Source organism: Eumetopias jubatus, unplaced genomic scaffold (genome assembly GCF_037043125.1).
Source record: "Eumetopias jubatus isolate StellerSeaLion01/CBP00866 unplaced genomic scaffold, mEumJub1_p1.0 scaffold_13, whole genome shotgun sequence".
In the NCBI taxonomy this organism is placed as follows: domain Eukaryota; kingdom Metazoa; phylum Chordata; class Mammalia; order Carnivora; family Otariidae; genus Eumetopias; species Eumetopias jubatus.
Window position 1 is genome coordinate 16,211,514 of NW_028274819.1, and position 26,576 is coordinate 16,238,089.

Consider the following 26,576-nt stretch of genomic DNA (forward strand, 5'->3'; position numbering starts at 1 on the left):
ACATTTTTCTTTCGGTCTTTTTTTATATACATTCTTTAAAAAAAAAAAGTCTCACAAGAGACGCCTGGGTGGCGCAGTCAGTTAAGTGTCCGACTCTTGGTTTTGGCTCAGGTCGTGATCTCAGGGTCCTGAGATTGAGCCCCACATGGGGCTCTGCACTCAGTGGGGAGACTGCTTGGGATTCTCTCTCTCTCTCCCTCTACCCCTCCTCTCCCACTTGCGTGTGCTCTCTCTCTCTCTCAAATAAATAAATGATTCTTTAAAAAGTCTCATGAGGGGCACCTGACTGGCTCAGTTGGTAGAGCATGTGACTCTTAATCTTGGGGTTGTGAGCTTGAGCCCCATGTTGTGTATGGAGATTACCTAAAAATAAAATCTTAAAAAAAAAAACTCATGAGGGCGCCTGGGTGGCTCAGTTGGTTAAGCGACTGCCTTCGGTTCAGGTCATGATCCTGGAGTCCCGGGATCGAGTTCCGCATCGGGCTCCCTGCTCAGCGGGGAGTCTGCTTCTCCCTCTGACCCTCTTCCCTTTTGTGCTATCTCATTCTCTCTCTCAAATAAATAAATAAAATCTTAAAAAAAAAAGTCTCATGAAAGGCTCCTAGGCTAGAACTAGTATGAGTGCTTCATTTGGGAGGAGAGACCAAATCTCATATCAGAAATCTCCGTGCAGTAAATAAAACTTTTTTTACGCTTCTGAGGACTACTTATTTTGAGCAATGTTTAATATGGGAGATCCTTCCACACAAAATATGGACAGTCCCTTTGAGTATTACAAAATGGCATTTACTTTTTAATTAGTAGCAAATATGCTTTCTATAGGATAAAAAGGAATAGATTATCTGTACACCCAAAGAAGCAGTTTGTTTTAAACCAGAGGAGACTTATCTTTCTTGGTCCTAAGAGCGCTGGTAACTTAGGCCTTTCTTGGACCAGAGGACTGAAATAAGGGTTAAAGTCTGAACTGAATCTAGAATCCCTGAATGACTGGGATGATGCTTATAACAACATAATAATGGTAACTACCATTCCTGAGAGTTTGGTAGTTGCCAGGCAATCTGTAGCACTCCTTCCTTACATAAAGTCACTGGGTTTGTATAATATGGCCCTTTTTAGTCCCTGTTTGGCTACTTGAGTTACAATTCTGTTCTTTACTTTTGCTTAGCTCTTTTGGACTTCACACACAAGCCTTAACATTCTCTATTATTCCCACTCATTATGCCTTTGCCTGGCTAATCCCTATTAATTTCCTTTAGTTCTCAGCCTTAATTACAGGCATACCTCAGAGATACTGCAGGTTCAGTTCCAGACCACTGAATAAAATGAATAGCACAGTAAAGTGAGTCAATTAAATTTTTTTTGGTTTCCCAGTGCATATGAAAATTATGTTTACACTACACTGTAGTCTGTTAAGTATGCAATAACATGTCTAAAAAAATGTGTATATCTTCATTAAAATATATTGTGGGGGACACCTGGGTGGCTCAGTCAGTTGAGCATATGCCTTCGTCTCAGGTCCTGGGATCGAGCCCTGCATCGGGCTCCTGCTCAGAGGGGAGCCTGCTTGTCCCTCTCCCTCTGCTGCTCCTCCTGCTTATTTCTATCTGTCAAATAAATAAAAATCTTTAAAAATAAATAAATAAATAGGAGCACCTGGGTGGCTCAGTCAGTTAAGTGCCTGCTTTCGGCTCAGGTCATGATCCCAGGGTCCTGGGATCGAGCCCCGCATCAGGCTCCCTGCTCAGCGGGAAACCTGCTTCTCCCTCTCCCACTCCCCCTGCTTGTGTTCTTTCTCTCGCTGTGTCTCTCTCTGTCAAATAAATAAATAAAATCTTTAAAAATAATAATAAATAGGGGCTCCTGGGTGGCTCAGTCGTTGGGCATCTGCCTTTGGCTCAGGTCATGATCCCGGGGTCCTGGGATCGAGCCCCACATCAGGCTCCCTGCTCAGTGGGAAGCCTGCTTCTCCCTCTCCCACTCCCCCTGCTTGTGTTCCCTCTCGCTATCTTTCTCTCTGTCGAATAAATAAATAAAATCTTTAAAAATAATAATAAAAATTTTAATATATTGTGAGGCGCCTGGGTGGCTGAGTTAGTTAAGCGTCTGACTCTTGGTTTTGGCTCAGGTCATGATCTCAGGGTCGTGAGATTGAGCGCCACATCAGGCTCTGTGCTGGGCATGGAGCCTGCTTAAGATCCCCGCCCCGCTTGCTTGTGCATGCTCACTATCTCTCTCAAAGAAAAAAAAAAAGGAGATATAGATATACACACATGATGTATATATAAATGCTAACCATCACCTGAGCTTCTAGGAGTTTGTAATCTTTTGCTGGTAGAAGGTCTTGCCTTGATGTTGATGGCTCTGGTGGTTGCTGAAGGTGGGAGTGGCTGTAGCAATTTGTTAAAATAAGACACCAGTGATGGGTATTAAAGAGGGCACATACTGCATGGAGCACTGGGTGTTATATGCAAACAATGAATCATGGAACACTACATCAAAAACTAATGTAATATATGGCGATTAACATAATAAAAAATAAGACACCAGTGAAGTTTGCTGCATCAGTGGACTCTTCCTTTCACAAACAATTTCTCTGTAGTATGTGATGCTGTTTGACAGCATTTACCCATAGTAGAACTTCTTTCAAAATTGGAGTCATCCTCTCAAATCCTGCTGCTTTTTTTTTAAAAAAAAGATTTTATTTATTTGTCAGAACACAAGCAGGGGTGAGTGGCAGGCAGAGGGAGAAGCAGGCTCCATGCTGAGCAAGGACCCTGGGATCATGACCTGAGCCGAAGGCAGATGCTTAACCGACTGAGCCATCCAGGCGTCCCCCTGCTGCTGCCTTATCAACTAAGTTTATATGATATTTCAAATCCTGTGTTGTCATTTCAATAGTCTTCACAGCATCTTCACCAGGAGTAGATTCTCTCTCAAGAAACCACTTTCTTTGCTCATCCATAAGCAGCAGTTCCTCATCCATTAAGTTTTATCATGAGATTGCAACAATTCAGTCACATCTTCAGGCTCCACTTCAGATTCTAATTCTCTTGCTATTTCCGCCACATCTGCAATTACTTCCTCCACTGAAGTCTAGAACCCTTCAAAGTCCTCCACTGCAGTTGGAATCAGCTTCTTCCAAACTCCTGTTAATGTTGATATTTTGGCCTCTTCCCGTAAATCATGAATTTTTTTTTTAAAGATTTCATTTTGTTTATTTGACAGAACACAAGAGAGGGAACACAAGCAAGGGGAGCGGGAGAGGGAGAAGCAGGCTCCTTGCCGCGTAAGGAGCCCGATGTGGGGCTCAATCCCAGGGCCCTGGGATCATGACCTGAGCCGAAGGCAGACGCTTAGCGACTGAGCCACCCAGGTGCCCCAATCATGAATGTTCTTAATGGCATTTAGAATGGTGAATCCTTTCCAGATGGTTTTCAGTTTATTTTGCCCAGGTCCATCAGAGGAATCTCTTTGGCAGCTACAGTCTTATGGAATGTATTTTATAAATAATGAGGTTTAAAAATCAGAGTTACTCCTTGATCTGTGGGCTGCAGAATGAATGTTGTGTTTGCAGGCATGAAAACAACAATCTTCCACATCTCCATCAGAGCTCAACTTGGGTGACTAGGTACATTGTCAATGAGCAGTAATATTTTGAAGATTTTATTTATTTATTTGACAGAGAGAGCACAAGTAGGCAGAGGGAAAGAGAGAAGCAGGCTCCCTGCTGAACAGAGAGCCTTAATGCAGGGCTCGATCCCAGGACCCTGGGATCGAAGGCAGACGCTTAACTGACTGAGCAACCCAGGCGCCCCTGAGCAGTAATGTTTTGAAGTGAATCTTTTTTTTTTTTTTTCCAAGCAGTAGGTCTCAACAGTGGGCTTAAAATATTCAGTAAACTGTGTTGTAAACAGATGTGCGGTCATCCAGGCTTTGTTCGGTTTATAAAGCACAGGCAGAGTAGATTTAGCATAATTCTTAAGGGCCCTAATTTCAGAATGGTAAATATACATTGTCTTTAACTTAAAGTCACCTGCTACATTAACCCCTAACAGGAGACTCAGCCTGTCCTTTGAAGCCAGGCATTGATTTCTTCTTTCTAACTATGAAAGCCATATAGAAGGTTTCATTCTCACTGGAAATCTGTTGTTTAGTGAGGCCACCTTCATTGATACCTTAGCTAGATCTTGTGGATAACTTGCTGCAGCTTCTCCATCAGCACTTGCTGCTTCACTTTGCACTTTGATGTTACGGAGATTACTCTCCTTAAGCCTCATGAACCAGCCTCAGCTAGCTTCAGACTTTTCCGCAGGTTTACCTCTCTTCTGTCTTCATAGCATTAATTGAAGAGACTCAGGGCCTTGCTTTCAATTAGGCTTTGGTTTAAGAGAATGTTGTAGCTGGTTTGATCTTGTATCCAGACAATTAAAACTTTCTTCATATCAGCAGTAAGGCTGTTCGCTTTCTTACCATTTCTGCATTCACTAGCATAGCACTTTTAGTTTTTTTTCAAGAATTTTTCCTTTGCATTCACAACTTGGCTAACTGGTGTAAGAGGTCTAGCTTAGGGTTATCTTAGCTTTGGACATGCCTTCCCCACTAAGCTTAATCATTTCTAGCTTTGATTTAAAGTGAGGAATGTGGGACACCTGGCTGGCTCAGTCAGTAGAGCCTGTGGCTCTTGATCTCAGGGTTGCGAGTTTGAGCCCCACATTGGGCATAGAGCCTACTTAAAAAATAAATAAGTAAAATATTAAAGTGAGAAACATGCAAGCCTTCTTTTCACTTAACATTTAGAGGTCATTGTAGGGTTGTTAATTGGCCTAATTTCAATATTGTTGTCTCAGAGAGCAGGGAGGCCTCAGGAGAGAGAATAGGGAAGCTTGAAAGGCTAGTTGGTAGAGCAGTCAGAACCCAACAGCCTTTATCCATTAAGTTTGCTGTCTTGTATGGGTATGGTTCATGGTGCCCCAAAACAATTACAAAAGTAACATCAAAGATAAAAAAAAAGATTACTGATCACAGGTCACCATAACAAATAAAATAATGAAAAATGTCCATGTCCAAAATGTGACACAAAGTGAGTAAATGCTATTGGGAAAACGGTGCCCATAGACTTTTTGTTTTTTGTTTTTAAAGATTTTATTTATTTATTTGACAGAGAGAAACACAGCGAGAGAGGGAACACAAGCAGGGGGAGTGGGAGAGGGAGAAGGAGGCTTCCCGCCGAGCAGGGAGCCCGATGCGGGGCTCGATCCCAGGACCCTGGGACCATGACCTGAGTTGAAGGCAGACGCTTAACGACTGAGCCACCAGGGCGCCCCGCCCATAGACTTTTTGATGCAGGGTTGTCACAAACCTTCAATTTGTAAAAGCCACAATATCTGGAAAGCGCAATAAAGTGAGGTATGCCAGTATCAGTTTCTCGGGGAGACCTTCCCTGACCCCTGAGTCTAGATTAGGTGCCTCATAGTAGCTGGCCCTTTCCCCTGGGCTACTATATATTGTACAACCTATACTTAGCACATAGCTGAGTGCCTAACAGAGTAACCTCATGTGATCCAACAAGTAAATGTACTTGTGGGGCAGGGGGATAACATGGATGTTGGGATTCTTAACACGTATAAGGCAAAATCTCATTTAAATTTTACAACATTTAGTTGAATTACCTTAGGCAAGTTGCTTAATCTCCATGCCTCAGTTTCCTTGTCTGTGAAATGGAGGTGATAATATCAACTTCAGAGTTATAAGAATTTAAATGAGTCCATACATGTGAAGTGCTTAGAATAGTGCCTGGCACATAGGGAATGCTCCAGAAGTGTGTATTAAATAAAGAACCACATGATGATCGTACTGTTAGGACAGATGATGAAACTGAGGCTCAGCTAGAGTGTGACAAAGCAAGTTTTAGAACTCAGATCTATCTCCAGAGCCCAAGATGACAGGTTTAGATTGAATTTAATCTTGACTGGAGCTCTCTACAATCAGACTTATTGCAAACAACTGTTCTACTACCATGGCTTTGCCAAAGTCAGATTCTAAAGTTAAAATTACCCTCTTTCAATGGATTTTATAATAAAAAATGGATAACCAAGAAAACAGTGGCAAAACTTTTAAAAATTTCAAAATCTGTTGCTGATTTCTCACTTTGAAAAAGGGCTTATTTCAGAATTCCATTAAATATATCCTATTTTTCTGACATTTGAAATACACATTCAACATACAAAATTTTATTTATAAATAACTCGAGGAACACATTTATTATATATTTAAGACTTCTATGGTTTGATGAAATGGTGCTATTTTAGAAGTTATGTTAGAGTTCGAAGCACTCTGCTGGGGTAATAAATAAGATTCAGTTTCTTCTTTCAAAGGAGATATGGTGCCCAAAAAATGTTAAGGGGGAGAAGTGAGGCTTAGCTTATGGAATGAGTATAGACAGAACTAGCTTCAAGATTCCAAGCTGGAATTTTAAAGTTTTAGAGCTTTTATTTTTTTTTTAAGATTTTATTTATTTGAGAGAGAAAGAGAGAGAGCATGAGAGGGGGGAGGGTCAGAGGGCGAAGCAGACTCCCTGCCGAGCAGGGAGCCGGATGCGGGACTCAATGCGGGACTCCATCCAGGGACTTGAGGATCATGACCTGAGCCAAAGGCAGTCGCTTAACCAACTGAGCCACTCAGGCGCCCTAAAGTTTTAGAGCTTTTAAAAACATTGAAGCTTGTTTTTTGTTTTTGTTTTTGCTTTTGTTTTTAAGAAAGGAAGGCCAAGAGGGCTCCTGGGTGGCTCAGTTGGTTAAGTGTCCAATTCTTGGTTTTGGCTCAGGTCATGATCTTGGGGTCGTGGGATCGAGCCCCACACTCAGTATGGAGTCTGCTCTCCCTCTCCCTACCCCTCTGCTCTGACCCACCCCCCTTAAATAAATAAATAAATAAATAAATAAATAAATAAATAAAATATTTAAAAAAAAGAATGGCTAGGTATTAAAGTGAAAAAGTAAAAGTTCTTTAGCCAGCCCCTTAGACATACTTCATAGAAGTAGCCATTGTTAACAGTTTTCTTTGGATCCTTCCAGAATATTTGTATGTGATTTCAAACGTGTACAAAGTTGTATTCGTTTTCTATGGCTTCTGTAACAAATTACCACAAATTTGGTGGCTTTAAACAACAGAAATTTGCTCTCTCACAGTTCTGGAAGCCAGAAGTCCAACACAATTTAGGTCAGTCTTATGGGGGCTAAGACCAAGGCAGGGCCATGTTCCTCCTGACACTCTCAGGAAGAACCCCTTCCTTACCTCTTCTGGTGGCTGTTGACATTCCTTAGTTTGTGTCAGATCACTTCAGCCTCTTCTAATTTTGCTCTTTTCTGCCTTTATGTGTCCTTCTCTGTGTGTGTTAAATTTCCCTCTCTTTTCCTGTTAGAAGGATATATGTGATTGCATTTAGGGCCCGTTAACATAATCCACAATAATCTCCCCATTTCAAGATCCTTAATTTAATCACATCTACAAAGACTCTTTTTCCAAATAAAGTGACATTTACAGGCTCTAGGGATTAAAATCTAGTGTCTTTGGGGGTAGTTATGAGCCTACTACCAATGTGTACATCCCCCATATGGTTTTACTAAACACAAAAGTTAATTAGACTTCATATACTGTCTTCCAGTTTTCTTTTTAAAACTTAGTATTTCTCCCCCATTAATATTTAAATATTTACTTTAGTCTTCATCATCTTTTTATTTTTATTTTTATTTTTTAAAGATTTTATTTATTTATTTGACAGAGAGATAGAGCGAGAGAAGGAACACAAGCAGAGGGAGTGGGAGAGGGAGAAGCAGGCCTCCTGCGGAGCAGGGAGCCCAATGTGGGGCTCGATCCCAGGACCCTGGGATCATGACCTGAGCCGAAGGCAGACGCTTAACGACTGAGCCACCCAGGCGCCCCCATCATCTTTTTTAAAATAGTTACAGAGCAGGGACGCCTGGGTGGCTCAGTTGGTTAAGTAGCTGCCTTCGGCTCAGGTCATGATCCCAGGGTCCTGGGATCGAGTCCCACATTGGGCTCCCTGCTCAGCAGGAAGCCTGCTTCTCCCTCTGCCTGCCACTCCTCCTGCTTGTGCTCTTTCTCTCTCTCTCTCTGACAAATAAATAAATAAAATCTTTAAGAAAAAGAAAGAAGAAAAGAATTAAAAAAATAGTTACAGAGCAGTTTATTGAATGGATGAATGTCTCACTTTTTTTTTTTTTTAAGATTTTTTATTTATTTATTTGACAGAGAAACAGCAAGAGAGGGAACACAAGCAGGGGGAGTGGGAGAGGGAGAAGCAGGCTCTCCGCTGAGCAGGGAGCCGTTGCGGGGCTCGATCCTAGGACCCTGGGATCATGACCTGAGCTGAAGGCAGATGCTTAACGACTGAGCCACCCAGGCGTCCCTAATTAAGTACATTTTAAATTAAGTACATTCACGTTGTTGTGAAACATCTCCAGAACTTTTTTTCGTCTTGAAAATCTGAGTCTGTACATTCTCTTTCCCCCTTCTCCCAGCCCTTGATAACCATCATTCTACTTTGTTTCTGTGAATTTTACTAGTTTAGATACCTCATATAAGTGGAATCATACAGTATTTGTCTTTTTGTGACTGGTTTATTTCATTTAGTGTAATGTTCTCAAAGTTCATCCATATTGTAGCATGTAACAAGATTTCCTTCCTTTTTAATGTTTGTATTCCATTGTATGTATATACTGCATTTTGTTTATCCATTCATTCTTCAGTAGACATCTGTGTTGCTTCTACTTCTTGGGTATTGTGAATATTGCTGCTTTGAATATGGGTGTGTAAATCTTTTTGAGACCCAACTTTTAAATTTTTTGGTTATGTATATGTATGAATGTACATATGTATAGACATACTCAGAAGTGGGATTGCTGGATCACATAGTAGTAATGTGGTATTCTATTTTTAATTTTTTTAAAAGATTTTATTTACTTGACAGAGCAAGAGAGCACAAGAATGGGGAGCAGCAGAGGGAGTGGGAGAAGCAGGTACCCTGCTGAGCAGGGAGCCCGATGTGGAGCTCCATCCCAGAACCCTGGGAACATGACCTGAGCCAAAGGCAGATGCTTAACCAACTGAGCCACCCATGCGCCCCATTTCTAATTTTTTGACCAGAGTATTGTTTTCCATAGCAGTTGAACCATTTTACAGTCCTACCAATGGTGTGCAAGGATTCCTATTTCTCTACATTCTTGGCAATATTTATTTTAGTTTTTTTATATATAGTAATCATCTTAATGGGTGTGAGTTGATAATCTCATTGTAGTTTTGATTTATGTTTTTCTTTTTCTTTTTTTTTTAAAGATTTTATTTCTTTGAGAGAGAGAATGAGAGAGAGTACATGAGAGGGGGTAAGGTCAGAGGGAGAAGCAGACTCTCTGCCGAGCAGGGAGCCCGATGCGGGACTCGATCCCGGGACTCCAGGATCATGACCTGAGCTGAAGGCAGTCGCTTAATCAACTGAGCCACCCAGGTGCCCTTTTTCTTTTTTTTTTTAAAGAGAGAGCATGCAGGCTTGCTAGCAGGGGTGGGGGTGGGGCCGGGGCAGAGGGAGAGAGAGAGAGAATCTTAAGCAGGCTCCACACTGGGTGTGGGGCTTGATCTCATGATCCTGAGATCATGACTTGAGCAGAAATCAAGAGTTGGTCGCTTACCCGACTGAGCCATCCAGGCAACCCTCTTTTTATTTTATTATTATTTTTTTTAAATTTTTTTTGGAGAGAGAGGATGCAGGAGTGGAGGAGGGGGGAGGGGCAAAGGGAGAGGAAGAGAGAGAAATCCCAAGCAGGCTCCATGCCCAGTGCGGAGCTGCCAGTGGGGTTTGAACTCAAAATCCTGAGATCATGACCTGAGCCAAAATCAAGAGTTGGTTGCTTACCTGACTGAGCCACCCAAGGCACCCCTCAATTTGTGGTTTTCTGATGATTAGTGATGTTGAGCATTTGTATATCAAACTTGGAGAACTGTCTATTCAGGTCTTTTGCCCATTTTTTTCGGTGGGTTATTTGGGTTGTTGTACAAGTTTTTTATGTCTTTTGGATATTAACCCCTTATCATATATGATTTGCAGGTATTTTTTTTCCATTCTGTATGTTGCCTTTTTTTTTTTTTTTTAAGGTAGGCACTACACTGGGCGTGGAGCCCAATGCTGGGCTTGAACTCATGACCCTGAGATCAAGAGTTGGTTGCTTAATTGACTGAGCCACCCAGGCACCCCTGTGGGTTTTTTACCCTGTTGTGTCGGCACTTGATCCCAGGACCCTGGGATCATGACCTGAGCCCAAGGCAGACACTCAACCGACAGAGCCACCCAGGCACCCTGGCTAAAACTTTCAGTACGATATTGAATAGGAATGGCTAGAACAGCCATCCTTGCCTTGTTCCTGATCTTAGAGGAAAAGCTTTCAGTCATTCACCATTGAGTATGATGTTAGCTATGGGCTTCTCATAATGGCCTTTACTATGTTGAGGTAGTTTTCTGATATTCCTAGTTTGAGTGTTTTTATCATTGAGGGTGTTAAATCTTGGCAAATGCTTTTTATTGCATCAGTTGAGATGAGCATGTGGTTTTTGTCTTCTTGTAATCAGTTACGGTGTACTATATTGGTTGATTTTGGTATGTTAGACCGTCCTTGCATTCCAGGAATAAATTCCACTTGGACATGGTGTATAATCTTTTTAATGTGCTGTTGGATTCAGTTTGGTAGTATTTTGAAGATTTTTGCGTCAGTATTTATTAGCGATATTGGTCTGTAGTTTTCTTACAGTGGCTTTGGCTTTCATATCAGGGTAATTCTGGCCTAATAGAATGAGTTTGGAAGTATTTCTTCAATTTTTTGGAAGAGTTTCAGGAGAATTGGTGTTAATTCTTCTTTAAATGTTTGGTAGAATTCTCCAGTAAAGCTGTCTGTCCTGGACTTTTAATGTATCATTTTTTAATTCCCCTTTAAGTGAGAGTTGATAGTAGAAAGTTCAGCTGGGTGTGGTGCCCTGAGTAGAACCATGGGAATGCCTGCTCTGATTGTGACATTGACTTCTTGGTGCCACAGATTGTGCTTCTATGTGACTAGATGACTCAAACTCTCCTTCCCTGTTCTTTGCATATGGAGAAGTAAATACAGTTCATATTTCAGACTTACTGAATCAGTGTTTACCTTTACCACATTACTTTCTTTGTCAGGCATAAGAGACTTATGATTGTGTTTTTTGAGCGGTTTGTGTGAATTCCTTCTTTTTGGCCTGGGGAGATAATCTATTCTACCAGAGTGAGAGTACCTGGAAAAGCTCTCTTGTCTCTTAAAAAAACCCACCCTTCCTCCTTAAAAAAAATTAAAGAGAGAGTGCCTGGAAAAGGAAAATGATGGTAGAACCTACATGCATGCAAACTGGTTTCAGATTAGCACTACAACTGATACCATTCCTTTGTAGTAATTTAACCAAGGGCTGAAGAGAATGAGGTTATGAGATTTTGCCACTTAAGTAGAAGAATTTTCCAAACATTTAACATTAGCCGCAGATGTTATAGTACTGGAGAATTTGGAATTGCAAGCGTGCTGTTTATCATGTATAAATAGTGGTTGTGGAGCACTGTCTCAAAATTTCAGAGGTGGGAGAGCTGTTGATACAAACTCCTTGTTTTATACATGACAACACTAAAGCCACCAAATATTCAATGACTTCCCTAAGGTTTCACAACTAGTTAATGGTAGAACAGGGATTTGGAGATAAAAATTTTCTTCTTTCCAGCCTTGTGCTCCTCTCAGATTGGGGGGAAAAAAAAGTGCCTTCCTACACTTCTGCCTGAACACTGCAGTATGTAACTTTTTAAATTATAAAATCCTACTAGCGAGAGGCAGAGCTTTTTTTTTTCTTTTATTTTTAAACTCATGGAATACGTAATATGTTTTAAATATATTAAATTATGTTATAAATTTAATATCCTTGTACTTTTTTTCATTTTTAGTTTTTAGAGGTGGGGAGGGGCAGAGGGAGAGGTAGAGAGAGAATCTTAAGCAGGCTGCATGCCCAGCACAGAGCCCAACACAGGACTCAATCTCACGACCTTGAGATCATGACCTGAGACTTACTTAATGGACTGAGCCACCCAGGTGCCCCTTGTACTTTTCTTTTAAATTTAACCACAAACATATATATTCCTAAACAGTATATTGTTTGGATTTATGTAATCATATTGTATATTCTTTAGTACTAGCTATTTTTCTCTCAGCATGGTTTGCGAAATTCATCTGTGTTTTTGCTAATAGTTGTCTCCATTTGTTTTCACTGCCCTATAGTATCTTTTCTGTGAATATACCACAGCTTGTTTATCCATTCTCCTGTCAGTGGATATTTTAATTGAAATATAATTTACATACCATAAAATTTATCCTTTTAACGGGTACATACAATTCAGTGGCTTTTTAGCATATTCACATAGTTGTGCAACCATCACCACTGTCTAATTCCAGAACATTTTCATCACCCCAGAAAGACACTTCATACCCATTAGCAGTCATTCCTAATTCCCCCTTTCTCTTTCTACCTACCCCAGCCCCTGGCAACCACTATTCTACTTTCTGTCCCTGTGGATTTGCCTGGAGACCTGCGCATTTCATATGGTCAAAATCATCCAACATATGACCTTTTGTGCCTGGCTTCTTTCACTCAGCATGATGTGTTCGAGGTTAACCCATGTTGTAGCATATATGGCTATTTCAATCCTTTTTATGGCTGAGTGATATTCCATTGTATGGATATATCACATTTTGTTTACCCTTTCATCAGTTGGTGGATTTTTGGGTTGTTTCCCCTTTGGGGCTCTTATGACTAATGCTGCTGTTAACATTTATGTACCAGTTTTTATGTGGACATAATGCTCAATTCTCTCGGGAATGGGTTGTTAATACAAATATTTTCCAAAATGGATGTACCAGTTTCTTCATGCTCACCAACAGTGTATAAAAATTCCAGACCCCCTTTTTAAAGCATTTTTTTGTAATAGTGGACAAAGTATTTATGATAAGTTTTAAAATACTTTCTTGAAGCTTCTTCTTGCTTCCTAATCAAGAGAATTATAATTTTGATAAAGATGTTTAATATGATTTGTTATATAAAGAGATTGTTGATGCTATGGTTAATCACCTGAATGTTGGAAAACCAGTTCCGCTGACAGATATATAATATATGCTTTGGTTTGTTCAGTTTACCAGGAGCACTTTTTGTTTAGCCTTGTAGCTTGTTGATCCAGATAAAATGACCAGATTTGACTACTCTTGGATGGGATTAGAAAGAGTAATTTTCATCGATATTTCTCTTTGAAAGTGTTACGTTTAAGTAGCATTTAAGATTCATACCAAATGAATGACTGGTTTGTAAATGGAAGAGTATGTTACAAACCATTAACACTAAATTGTGGAAAGAAGTGGCTTTAATTCATAGGAGTAAAAATACAGAGCCATACTAGAAATTAGTACTAAGTAATAAGCCAGTTACACATGAACTCTCAGACATTGCTGGTGGAGGAGGAATGCAAAATGGTTCATATAGCCACTTTGGAAAACAGTTTGGCAGTTACTTATAAAATTAAACATATACTTAACCATACCACCAGCATTCCCACTCCTGGGTATTTGCCTAACAGAAATGAAAACTTATGTTCATACAAAAATCTATAGCAGTTTTTTTCGTAATTGTTAAAAGCTAGAAACAACCCACATGTCCTATAACTGGTAACATGGATGAGCAAAATGTGTTAGCTGATACAATGAAATATTACTCAGCAATAGAGAGGAACAAATTACTGATCTGTGCAACAACATGGATGATTTCAATTGTAAGTGAAAAAAGACTACACACTGTATGATTTTTTTTTTTTTAATATGACATTGTGCAAAACACAAATTGTAGGAACAGCATGCTGATCAGTGGTTGGGGGGAGGAGTGGGGGGTGTTGACTACAGAGGAACACCAGCGAAAATTTTGGGCTGATGGAGATGTTCTTAATTATGGTGATGGATTCTCTGAGTCTGCCAAAATCATAGAACTATGTACTAAAAAGAGTGAATTTTACCATATGTAAGTTATACCTTAATAAACCTTACTCAAAAGCTTTCAGCTTAGGGAATCTCTCCTCTTCTATATATAATATTTACTAAATTATTTCCTAAACAGTTTCCACATTGGCATATTAAGTAGAAGACTACTAATTGATAATTTGTTGAATTATGAAGGTTTTATATGTCCAGTTTAGTCTCTTCATGGTATAGTAAAGAAAAAAGCAATAGCCAAAATAAGATGGGCCGTGTTTAGACTGTTACTGGGTGAAATATTTAAGAACTATTCAGGAATATTTACCTGTGCATTTGGGACAAAAGATACAAATCCCTATAATAACAATCTTGAGCTCTGATGTCTGAGTCCTAGCTGTACAATCAGTGGATTTTTTTTTCCTCTAAATTTTTAATTCACTAACAAGCACAGCACTGGGTATTATCCATTTGTGTGTGTGCGTGCACACATATATTCACTGTGCTGTGCTTATTGACAGTTATCTAGACTCCTATGTCAAAGAAAGTGTTGATCCTAATTTTTGTGATAAATATTTATTATTAAGTATTCATTTTGTATCATACTGGGAGAAAAGGATGATTAGGATACATTCTAGCCCTTGTCCTTGAGATGCTCCCAATCTAATGGGGAGGCTGATCTGCAAACCATTATCCTCAGAATAGTGTGATATGCTTCATGGGGATAAAATGAAAGGTCTTAATTACCTAATTCAGAAGTATCATTCATAGTTAAATGCACTTTAAAATGAGATTTTCTTGGCAGTTCAGAATCACACTATTTCTAATCTGAATCCATTTCTCCCTGGCAGCCTGATCCTAGAATTCTCTAAGATCTTATGAGACCTTGTAACCTTGGTCTGTTCCCTGGTAAACAGAGCAGTCTTCATGCCTGTCCTTTGGAATCTTGAACCCATGTTTGAGATGGAGGGTGTTAGGGCATTTATAAATGGTCTTTTGCTTCACTAAATTGATTCCCATACTTGTCTGGTGGTAGTTTAAGGCTTTAATAAGATGTGTTTATTCATCTAGATTAGGTGGAAGAATATAGGCTTGGTAAACACACAAATCTCTTTCCTGATGGTATGAGACACAAAATGCAGTCAAACCTTGTAAACTGAGATTGAGGAAAAATTCCTCCTATGAAAAGAAAATTAAAACTCATTGACAACCTGTGGAGAGCTCAGAGACCATTACTTAACTCCCTGAGATAGTAATGTTTCTACTACAGTTTTCTCAAGAACTCTTCATATTAAATTGGATGGCTGCACATCACAACTGTATTTGCATTCAGAATTTCTTTATCTACGTAGACATGTGAATTCTTGGTCAGTTTTTGAATTCTTGTGCCAGTTCTTGGCACATTTTGCTCACGAGAATGAGAATGTTTTCCATTTCACTTCCTATTACCTTCCTACCCATCCTCTATCATTGTCTGGGATTTCTCTTGTAGAGAAGGAAGGCTGTGAAAAGGGTGAGGTAAAGCAATGCAGGCTGCCAGAATTCCTTTCTGGGCCTTTCAGTTACCATTTGAAGAACACTAACTGCTCAAATTTATGGAATAAGCAGCTTACATAATGAGGGCTATATATTTACCCTGATGTTTGGGCTATTGCCTGCAGCAATTTTTTTTTTCACCCCTGGGGGAGGGATTAGGATTGTGGTAGTAGGAACTGGTCATCTCCTTTGTTTCTGGAACATTGCCTGTGTTGCCACCAAAGAAGAGGCCCACCCAGCCGGGGTGGAGCCTTCCTAGTTGGTCCTTCATTTGCCTCATGCCTTGGAAACCCTGTGGGCTGGAAGCAGCACCCTGAGTCCTCAGACCTCTGGGCGAAGGTGCGGCCCCTTTAAGTCTTCAGTGTGTGCCGGGAGGGGGCCGAGGTGGGGCGGGCACTCTGACAGCGAGCTCTGGGCCCCGCCCCCGGAGGAGGCGTTTCCCAGCGGCCCTTCGCACCAATGCCGCCGCGGCCCGCCGGGTATTCCTGCTGATTCTGCTCGGACCGTAGGGCCCCCAGACCTCTCCCTGCTCAGGGAGCGTAAGTGTCAAACTGCGGGCGAGGGTCAAGCATCCTGTGCCCATGCCGGAAGTCCTGGTGGACTGTGCAGGAGACTTTCCTGGCCTATCAGAGGGTTAGGCTGCGAAAGAGCGTAAACAATGCCGGCTGCAGTGAGCTAAAGCCTGGGGCATCTGCTCTACTTCTGGGTGGTGACAGCAGCTCTAGGGTGCTTGTTTGGATATGCAGTGGTTGAGCGGTGTCCACGACCTGGCTTTGCCCCACCCTGGTTCCTACTTGGGGTGAGGATAGGATTGCTTTTACCCGAGTATATATAACCCCACTGAGCTGGATGGGTGGAGCTGGATCTCGTGTCCTGGGCCTTGGGTCTATCGCCTGGGATTTGGAGACCTGGATAGTTTAGGGATGAGTAAGCATTAGATTTTCAGCTACCGTGGTACAGTTGAGCAGTAACTGTGGAAGTTGACCTAATTCACAGCCGGGTTTAGCTTTCCATCTCCCCAGAGGCCTGTTTGGTGTGGGTCCCCCTTTTGGAGATATTAACAGTGATGTTTACTAGGGAGAGTCTAGTTGATCTTCTGTCCTGCTGATATGAATAGCAGGATGTGAGAGCTCAGAGACACCTCTTTACTCTTCCCCTTCAGAAGGAATTTGTGAGAGGCCACCATGCCAGGACTAGGACAGCAAGCACACCCAAGTTCGCCGAGATAACCTGCTAGAGAAGCAGTTCAGATTTCTGGCTTCCTGATAATGCAGACTACTCCAGCAAGAGGTTAATACTTGTCCTTGTTAACGGGAATTACCTGGAGGCAGTGAGGTTTTTTAAATTAGAGGGAAGGGCTTGTCATTTTGTTACTGGTTACTTAGAGATGAGCTTTTGTCTGGCTTGGCCAAGTAATAAAAATTTTTAGTTTTCTGTGACAGTTACATAATTGTTATGCTTCTTTAGTCCATTTGTCCTTCCAATACAAGGTTTGAGTACAGCTTTCTGGGCCTGTATGTGTGTTGTTTTGTCCCTATATTATAATAATTTTTTTTGGAGTGAATCTATTATCATACTTTATTGGTCATTCAAAGGGGTTGCTTTTTGAATGGGCAGAAATTTTCCTCATACTTACCTCACACTTATTCTGTGCTTTTGCAGTAGCATTTCCTTAGCCAGAAGTGAGAGTCCAGGAATGGTAATCAGATCCAGGTCTCTTGTATTGTGATAGTGAAGAGCTTTTGTAGGTCAAAAGCTTGGGAATTAGCCATAAAATAGTTCACTGCCACAGCTTCTTCCCAAGTAGAAAGCCAAAACAGTCTGTTTAGTAGCTGTATAATTATTCTTATAGACTGTCACATTATAGGAACTTCAAATAAAAGGACACTACCCTTGGACCTATGAGTGGTGCAGCAGAATTGGTGGACTGAGAGAAAGGAGATACAGATTGTAGGCCCAGCTCTAACATTACTCATGACTTAGTCTCTTGGTGCCTTACTTTTAGCTGGTTGATGAATGAGAAAATGCATAGATTGCTTGGGTCTATATGTTATAATAATACATAATGCATATTTAATAGGTACTTTGTTATTTAATTGAATACTGAAAAATCAGTTTGAAATTTATTATAAGTTCTACCTTTTTTTTTTTAAAGATTTTATTTAATTGACAGAGAGAGAGAGAGAGAGAGAGGGAACACAAGCAGGGGGAGTGGGAGAGGGAGAAGCAGGCTTCCCGCCGAGCAGGGAGCCCGATGCGGGGCTCTATCCCAGGACCCTGGGATCATGACCTGAGCTGAAGGCAGTCGCTTAACCAACTGAGCCACCCAGGCGCCCCCTAAGTTCTACCTTTATGTATGACCTTGGAAACATTTCTTAACCTCTGGTCTAAAAATAAATGATTACATCTAAACCTTTTTCAGCAGTAGTGTGGACTGTATGGTATTTTGAGCTCTTTGGAAGATGTTTTAGATACAGCAATGGTTATAAGATTATATTTCTGTAGAACAGATTTATTTTAGCTGGCTTCCTTGCCTTTTCCTCTGTTTCAGGCCAGGGTGAAGCCTCTTGAGAGGTCTGAATAATTTGAAAGTATGAACATTTGTAGTATGGGCTAGATTGAATGAACCATAGTAAGCATCATATATAGTTCAAATTAATTTTATTAATGCTTCTCTTTGTTGGCAACTTTATTCACTCTTGAAGCATCAAACCTTGCTATGTAATGACAGCTTGATTTCCCATGTCTGTGTTTATAAAATCCAGAATCCCCTGTTTAATCCTGGTGCCACATTTCTAACCACTTGAAGATCATATTTCTCAAGTCTAAAACCAAACTCATCATATTCTTCACCTCTTCTCTACTCCCCCAAAAATAAACAATCCAGAACTACTGATATTTTTATGTTATTAGCACTACTGTCCTCCTAGTCACCTAGACTGAAGTCTCCTACTAGGCTCTTCCTACTTCCACATCCATACTTGCTGAGGCTTACTAATTCTAGTTCTTTAATGTAACTCCCTTCAGTCCCCCCTGCCCATCCTCTCCATTCCTAAGACCCCTATGGCTCCTATTTATCTTTGTCCTAGAGTACTGCAATAATTGCCTATCAAGATTATATTTTTCTCTCCCTTTCAGTCCATTCTACATAGATTTGTCTTTCTGAAGTAGATAGGATCACATCATTTCCCTGCTTCCATCATCAGCATCTTCTGCTATTTAGCTTAATATTCAAGATTCTACATGATCTGACCCTAGTCTACCTCTCATCTTAGACTATAATAAATGGAGCCATTCACTGTTCTCTGAACATGCTCTGTACTTTCCTATCTCCAAGACTTGGCCTTTCTTTTCTCAGCCTAGAATATTTCCTTTTCTACTTCGGTTTGTCTGTTTTTTGAAAATCCCACCTGTCATTCAGCACTGAGTTCAGATGCCATCCTTTCTGTGAGATTTTCACTGACCATCCCTCACTCACTGGTGGTTAATCCTATTTTGAATTCCTATAACCCTGATTTATCCCTTGCTAAAAGCACTTTCCACACATAATGTATTTTGTATTATTATTTGTTCAGACTTCTTACCTGTACTCCTATGAGCTTAGGTACATCATTGTTTGCCCATAGGGAAATTCAGTGAATGTGAATGCTTAAGGTAAAATAGGAACAGAGTAATTCCTTATTATTAGACCTTGTTATTAGAAAGGACTCTAACCTGTGCAGCCAACCCATGCACATGTAAAAATGATCAGTAGCTTGAACAGATCATTCTTATTTTTCTTATCGCCTAAGGACTTCTGTTTGTAAACTTTGTTAGTTTTTTTTTAAGCAGTTGGTTTTTTTTTTTAAGATTTTATTTATTTGAGAGAGAGAGTGAGCACAATGGGGAGTGGGGAGGGAGCCTGAAGCGGGTCTTGATCCCAGGACCTTGGGATCATGACCTGAGCCCAAGGCAGCTGCCTAACAAACTGAGCCACCCAGGCCCCCCTAAAAAGCAGTTTATATTTAATGAAATATAATTTATCTACCACTCTCCATTTAAAGTGTACAATTCAGTGGCTTTTCTAGATTGTGCAGTTATCACCACAGTCAATTTTGAAACATTTTCATTACCCCAGAAAGAAATCCCATACTACACTCCTTAGCCTTCACCCTTTTAATTTCCCCCGAACACTTCAGTCCTAGGCAAACACTGATCTACTTTCTGTCTCTATAGACTTGCCCATTCTGGATATTTCCAATAAATGGAATCATATGTGGTTCTTTGTGACTGGTTTCTTTTAGTAAAAATGTTTTCAAGGTTCATCCATGTTATAGCATTTATTAGTACTTCATTTCTTTTGTGTCATTTTTAAGTGTGCAGGTCACTGGTATCAAATACGTTCAGTGTGTTGTGGAACCATCACTACCACCCATATTCATAATTTTTTTCATTTTGGAAAACTGAAGCTTTATACCCCATTCCCCAGTCCATCCATTCACTAGCAACAACCATTCTCCTTTATGTCTCTGATTTTAACTACCTCATTTTAAGTGGAATCATTCAGTATTTGTCTCTTTGTGGCTGGCTTATTTCACGTTAGCCTAATGGCCTCAGGGTTCATCCAGGTTCTAGCACATGTCAGAATTTCTTTTTAAGGCTAAATAATATTCCGTTTTATGTGTATTCCACATTTTAGCTGTTGTGAATAATGTTGCTATGAAATGAACATGGGTATACAAATATGTCTCTAAGACCCTGCTTTCAGTTCTTTTGGGCATATACCCAGAAGTGGAATTGCTGGGTCATATGGTAATTCTATTTTTAATTCTTTGAGAAACTGCCATACTGTTTTCCACAGCAGCTGTACCATTTTACATTCTTTTTTTATTTTTTAAGATTTTATTTATTTAGGGGTGCCTGGGTGGCTCAGTTGTTAAGCGTCTGCCTTCGGCTCAGGTCATGATCCCAGGGTCCTGGGATTGAGCCCCCCATCGGGCTCCCTGCTCGCGGGAAGCCTGCTTCTCCCCCTCCCACCCACCCCCCCCCCGCTTGTGTTCCCTCTCTCTCTGTGTCTCTCTGTCAAATAAAACCTTAAAAAAAAAAAAAAAGATTTTATTTATTTATACGAGAGAATGAGTGAGTGAGAGATAGCACCAGCAGGGGGAAGAACAGAGGGAGAGGGAGAAGCAGACTCCCTGTTGAGCAGGGAGCCCGATGTAGGGCTCATCCCCAATTCTGGGATTATGACTTGACCTGAAGGCAGTCGCTAGACCAACTGAGCCATCCAGGTGCTCCCCAGCCTTTACATTCCTAACAACAGTGTACAAGGGTCTCAATTTCCCTACATCCTTGTCAACACTTGTTTTGTTTTGATAGTAGCCATCCTAATAGGTGTGAGGTAGTATCTTAACAGTTTTGATACGCATTTCCATAATGATTAATAATGTTGAGCATCTTCTCATGTGCTTATTGGCCATTTGTAGATTTTCTCTGGAGAAGTGTCTAGTCTAAAGTCCTTTGCCCGTTTTTTAATTGGGTTGTTTGTTGTTTTTGAGTTTTAGGAGTTGGGGTTTTTTAGAGCAGGCTCAGTCCCACGACCCCGAGATCATGACCTGAGCCAAAATCAAGAGTCAGGCACTTAACCAACTGAGCCACCCAGGCACCCCTTAGGAGTTCTTTATAGTACTTCATTTCTTTTTATTATTGAATAATATTTCATTGGTATGGACTTAACCATATTTTTTTTATCTGTTCATCAATGGATGGACATTTGGGTGGTTCCCATTCTTTGGCTCTTGCGATTGTTAGTTTGGTTTCAGTTTGCTGTGTATATTGAAAGCAGTACTACATACCTCTAAAGAAAACATTTGACCTTTACTTTAACTTATGTGACTTTTTATGAAATTGTTACATTGTATTCTATGTGTATTCCATTTTATACAGATTCTGAGGTTCCTCTTCATTACTCCCTGTATATATTCTGAATGTTCCCAAGGCCTTTACTTTCCTTTGTGATAATGGCTAGTTAGCATTTGCAGATAGAAGCAAAGTTCAGCTTTCAAGTAAGGGCTAACTTTAAGGACCCCTTCTCCAAATGTTCTAGAATTATAGTCAGAAATTTAGAACTAATATGAATTATAGCCATCATAGTCTACCATCCTTTTGTTTTTTATTAATCTCAAGGAAAGATTTTCTTTATCAGTTGGTAGAGCCATCTCAGTAGAATGGGGGCATTGGGGCGGGCGGGGGCAGAGGGAAGGGGGGGTTCCACTGCATGAATAATTCCAAATTACAATTACAACGAAAACTGAGGTCATTCCCCTCTTTTCCAAAGGCAGGTTAACAGTGTTTTAAGGCCCAGTTGGGTAGTTAGACTTGATTATTAGGCAGCTGCTGATTAGGGATGATTCCTCCTTAAATTTTAAATTTAAATATCTATATTATGTAAGTCCTTTTGGAGGCAAATAAACTTGTTTTTCATATTATGCTCATTTACTCTTTATATTTTCTTTTTCTTTTAAGATTGTGTTTATTTATTTGACAGAGAGAGTACAAGCAGAGGGAGAGGGAGAAGCAGGCTCCCCGCCGAGCAGGGAGCCTGATGAGGGCCTGGATCCCAGGACCCTGAAATCATGACCTGAGCTGAAGGCAGACACTTAACCAACTGAGCCACCCAGGCGCCCCTACTCTGTATTTTCTTTCTTTTTTTTTCCTTTATATTCTAACCAAATTAAGTAATCACCAAAATAAATCTTTTTTTTTAAGATTTTATTTATTTATTTGACAGAGAGAGAGATAGTGAGAACAGGAACACAAGCAGGGGGAGTGGGAGAGAGAGAAGCAGACTCCCTGTTGAGCAGGGAGCCCGATGTGGGACTCCATCCCAGGACCCTGGGATCATGACCTGAGTGGAAGACGGATGCTTAATGACTGAACCACCCAGGTGCCCATAAATCTTATTGTTTTAAAGTTTGAATAGTTTTCACTATAAATAATCTAGAAACCATATGTAGATAAATTGTAAGAATTTCACCAAATTAGAATTCAAGGAATCTCTCCTTAGACCAGTCTCTCCTACTTAGGTGACCTTGGGTAAGACACCAAACCTCAGAGTCCATAGTCTTTCATGGTTCGTCTCCCCCTTCGACTTCCCCCCACTTCATTCTTCCCCTCCTGCTATCTTCTTCTTCTTCTTCTTCTTCTTTTTTTTTTTAACATATAATGTATTATTTGCTTCAGAGGTACAGGGGGTTCTAGAGGGGAGTGGGGTGGGAGGATGGGTTAGCCTGGTGATGGGTATTAAAGAGGGCACATTCTGCATGGAGCACTGGGTGTTATACGCAAACAATGAATCATGGAACACTATATCAAAAACTAATGATGTGATGTATGGTGATTAACATGAAATAAAAAAATTATAAGAAAAAAGACACCAAACCTATTTCCCTGTATGTAAAAAGAGGATAATTATATTTGCTTTATCCCTTTGTTTGCTTTGTTTTTTGTGGGTTTTTGAGCATTGTGAGAATAGAGATTAATGAGACAAAAAAAGCTCTTGCTCGAGGGAATCTTACAGTTTAGTAAGAAAGAGCTGCATAACTAAGAATAATACAGAAACTAGGGGCGCCTGGGTGGCTCAGTCATTAAGCATCTGCCTTCGGCTCAGGTTGTGATCCCAGGGTCCTGGGATCGAGCCCTGCATCAGGCTCCCTGCTCAGCGGGAAGCCTGCCTCTCCCTCACCCACTCGGCCTGCTTGTGTTCCCTCTCTCGCTGTGTCTCTCTCTCTCAAATAAATTTTTAAAAAAATCTTAGAAATACAGAAACACAAGAAAACCCAATGAGGTAATAAAACTGTGCTTGCATTTACATTGTGAAATACATAGAAGTGATTAAATGTCTTCCTCACTAGATTCTCAAATAAGAAAATTATTGTAAAATATAAAGTACTATTGGAATATATGATTGGTATAAACTGAAGCCTGCCCTCTCTAGCCCTCTCCCATTCCCCCTGCTTGTGTTCCCTCTCTCGCTGTGTCTCTGTCAAATAAATAAAATCTTTAAAAAAGAAAATGTAGGCCATAAATCACAATAATGTTAGAAGGACCCGTGTATTTGTCACCAATAGAAATAATTTTCATAATCACATGATGTGATACAATATATCAAAATATTTTTGTTCATTAGAACTTCAGAATTATAGTAATTATTAAACCTGCTAGATTTTATTTAATTTATTAATGGAGAAATTAATATATTCACATTTTAAAATAAATATTTTGATAATATTTGATTATATTTTAAAATAATCTGGCATAATCTTACATATTTTAAGCATTAAGAAATATTCTGGGGGTGCCTGTGTGGCTCAATTGTTAAGCGAGTGACCCTTGATTTCAGCTCAGGTCATGATCTCAGGGTTGTGAGATTGAGCTCCTCGTGGGGCTCTACACTCAGCGGGGAACCTGCTTAAGATTGTCTCCCACTCTCTCCCTCTGCCCCTCTTCCCACTCATGCATGTGCTCACTTGTGCTCTCTCTCTCTCTCTTAAATAAAAAGAGAGAAATATTCCAAAGAAGGTGTCTAATACTTTACCAGGGGCCTATGGCACAAAAAAGAACCTCTTTTGTAGACTCTTAAAGTGGGATATAAATGTACTAATTCCATTTTATATTTGAAGGAGCAAGAGATACATGGTCATGCCCCCAAATGTTAGTTAGACCAAAAAAAAAAGCAAAAGCTGTAGTTTGTAGTTTCAGTTCTTTATTTGGTCAATGCATACATAAAAGTAAAAAAGGTAAAGTGACTATAATAAAGTTTAAAAAGGTTTGTACATTATGTGGGGGAGCCTGGGTGGCTCAGTCAGTTAAGTGTCCAACTCTATCTCGGCTCAAGTCTTGGCCTCACGGTCATGAGTTTGAGCCCCGTGTTTGGCTCCACACCTAGCTTAAAAAAAAAGGCCTATACATAAATGTGTAATATATTTTATTTTCTTCCTTTTTTTTTTTAAGATTTTATTTATTTATCTGACAGCGAGAGAGGGAACACAAGCAGGGGGAGTGGGAAAGGGAGAAGCAGGCTTCCTGCCAAGCAGGGAGCCCAGTGCGGGGCTTGATCTTAGGACCCTGTGATCATGACCTGACCCGAAGGCAGTCGCTTAACCAACTGAGCCACCCAGGTGCCCCTCTTTCTTTCTTTTTTTAAGATTTTATTTATAATTATTTGAGAGAGAGAGATCACGAGCAGGGGGAAGGGTAGAGGGAGAAGCAGACTCCCCGCTGAACAGGGAGCCTGACTCGGGACTCAATCCCAGGACCCTGAGATCATGACCCAACCTCAAGCCAGGCGCTTAACCGGCTGAGCCACCCAGGTGCCCCTATTTTATTTTATTTCAGACATTCAATTTATAACTTGTATTTTTTCAAACAACTGTTATGAGTAAAATGTTGACTAAATTCAGTTTGGGGTATTTGTGTTTGCTCTTTTAATCCTGTAGAATTACAAAATAAAGTCAATTGTAATTTGGAAATAAGTATTTTCAAATTAGGAATGCCAACTACTGATAATATGTAAATTGCTAACATTTATTGAGTCCTTGTTAGATGCCAAGTACCTAGTTTTAAGAGTTTTAGATGGACTAACTCCTTTAATACCCACAGTAACCCTATGAGGTAGGCTTATCCCCTACTGATATCCCCACTTTACACACAAGCATTCTGAGGCAGTACATTTGCCTAAGTAATTTACACAAGGTCTCCTCTTAAGTGGTGGTTTTGAAGATACAGAATTTTTTTTTTTAATTTAGATTTCCAGATAGAAATAGAAGGCGATAAAATTCTCAAGTTTGATAAAACTGTTAGTGCATTTTGGATTATTGTGTTTTTTTCCCCTTCCCCAGCAGACATTTATTGATCATTTTATATGTGCCAGACAGTGTGCATGATGGTGGATTGAGGGCGCATCTACCTGTCCTGTAAATGCTGGTGTCATCTGAACTCTGTCCTGGACCCTCTTCTTACTGTGTACTCTTCCTCAGTGCTATCGTCCTTCCCCTTGGTTTTAATTACATTTATCTACTGGTAACTTGTAAATTTTTATCTCCAGGCTAGATCTCTCTCTTGAGCTCCAGGCTTAAATCTCCAAATGCTGTACTTGTCTACACTTGTGTGTATCTCAAACAGCTTGTCCAAAACTTCATCTTCCTCCCTCTCTTATACCCCTTCTACATTCACTCTGTAAGAACATTCTTTAACACTCCTTATATCTCTAAAATCCATCCGTTTTCCTTTATCTGCATTGCTACTATCCTTAGGTCCAGGCCACCATCATCTTTGTTCTAGACCACTGTATGCTCACTGATTTCCTTCCATTGTTACTGCCTTCCAAACCATTCTTTACATTGCCTTTTTACATGTACAACATACAGTTTTCAAAAAATGCAGGTTTGATGGCATATGTAATGCTTCCTGTTTACAGTCCTTCAAAGTTTCATTTTACACTTGGGGTGAAGTTCAAATTCCTTAACATTGCCCACAAGACCTTCCAAGGTTTGATCTGAACTACTTTCCAGCCTAACTTTACACCCCCTTACTTTCTGTGTTGCATTTTATACTTTATCCTTACTGAACTTTTTTCAGTTCTCAAAGTACTATAATAAAAGAAGTTAGAATAGGTGCTATGGCAGTTTCTAAACTCTTAGCTCCATTTCTGTACTTGTCTCTGATATATTTGTGAACGAGCACAAGTCTTTGGACCACATTTTGAGTAGCTTTGAACTACAGTACACACATGGATCAATTTTACAAATGAAATACTGAATGAAAAAAGGAAGTTATGGAAGACAATACACAGATAATACTTTTCTAAGGCTCACAAATAAGCACAGTTAATTTTGTTGTTTAGGGATGTGTGATTGTGACTGGCATAAAACTAAATGAACTTCAGGAAAGTGCTTCTGTGGGAAGAAGGTTGGGGTAGGAAAGAAA

General features: G+C 40.2%; 1 protein-coding gene across 5 annotated transcripts in view; it reads left to right on the forward strand.

The window, feature by feature from the left end:
- Window positions 1–26,576, forward strand: part of CKAP5 (cytoskeleton associated protein 5) — a 102,425-nt gene that overhangs the window by 7,128 nt on the left and 68,721 nt on the right. Inside the window, exon 1 of one of the 5 annotated variants that reach the window (XM_088018152.1) lies at window positions 9,505–9,523. The exons of 2 other annotated variants lie outside the window; for them this stretch is intronic. The gene's annotated coding sequence lies outside the window, so the exon portion shown is untranslated. Of the gene's footprint in view, window positions 1–9,504; window positions 9,524–16,066; window positions 16,151–22,519; window positions 22,537–26,576 lie in introns of those variants that run through there. 2 more of the 5 variants (XM_028111200.1, XM_088018153.1) reach the window with 2 other exon arrangements.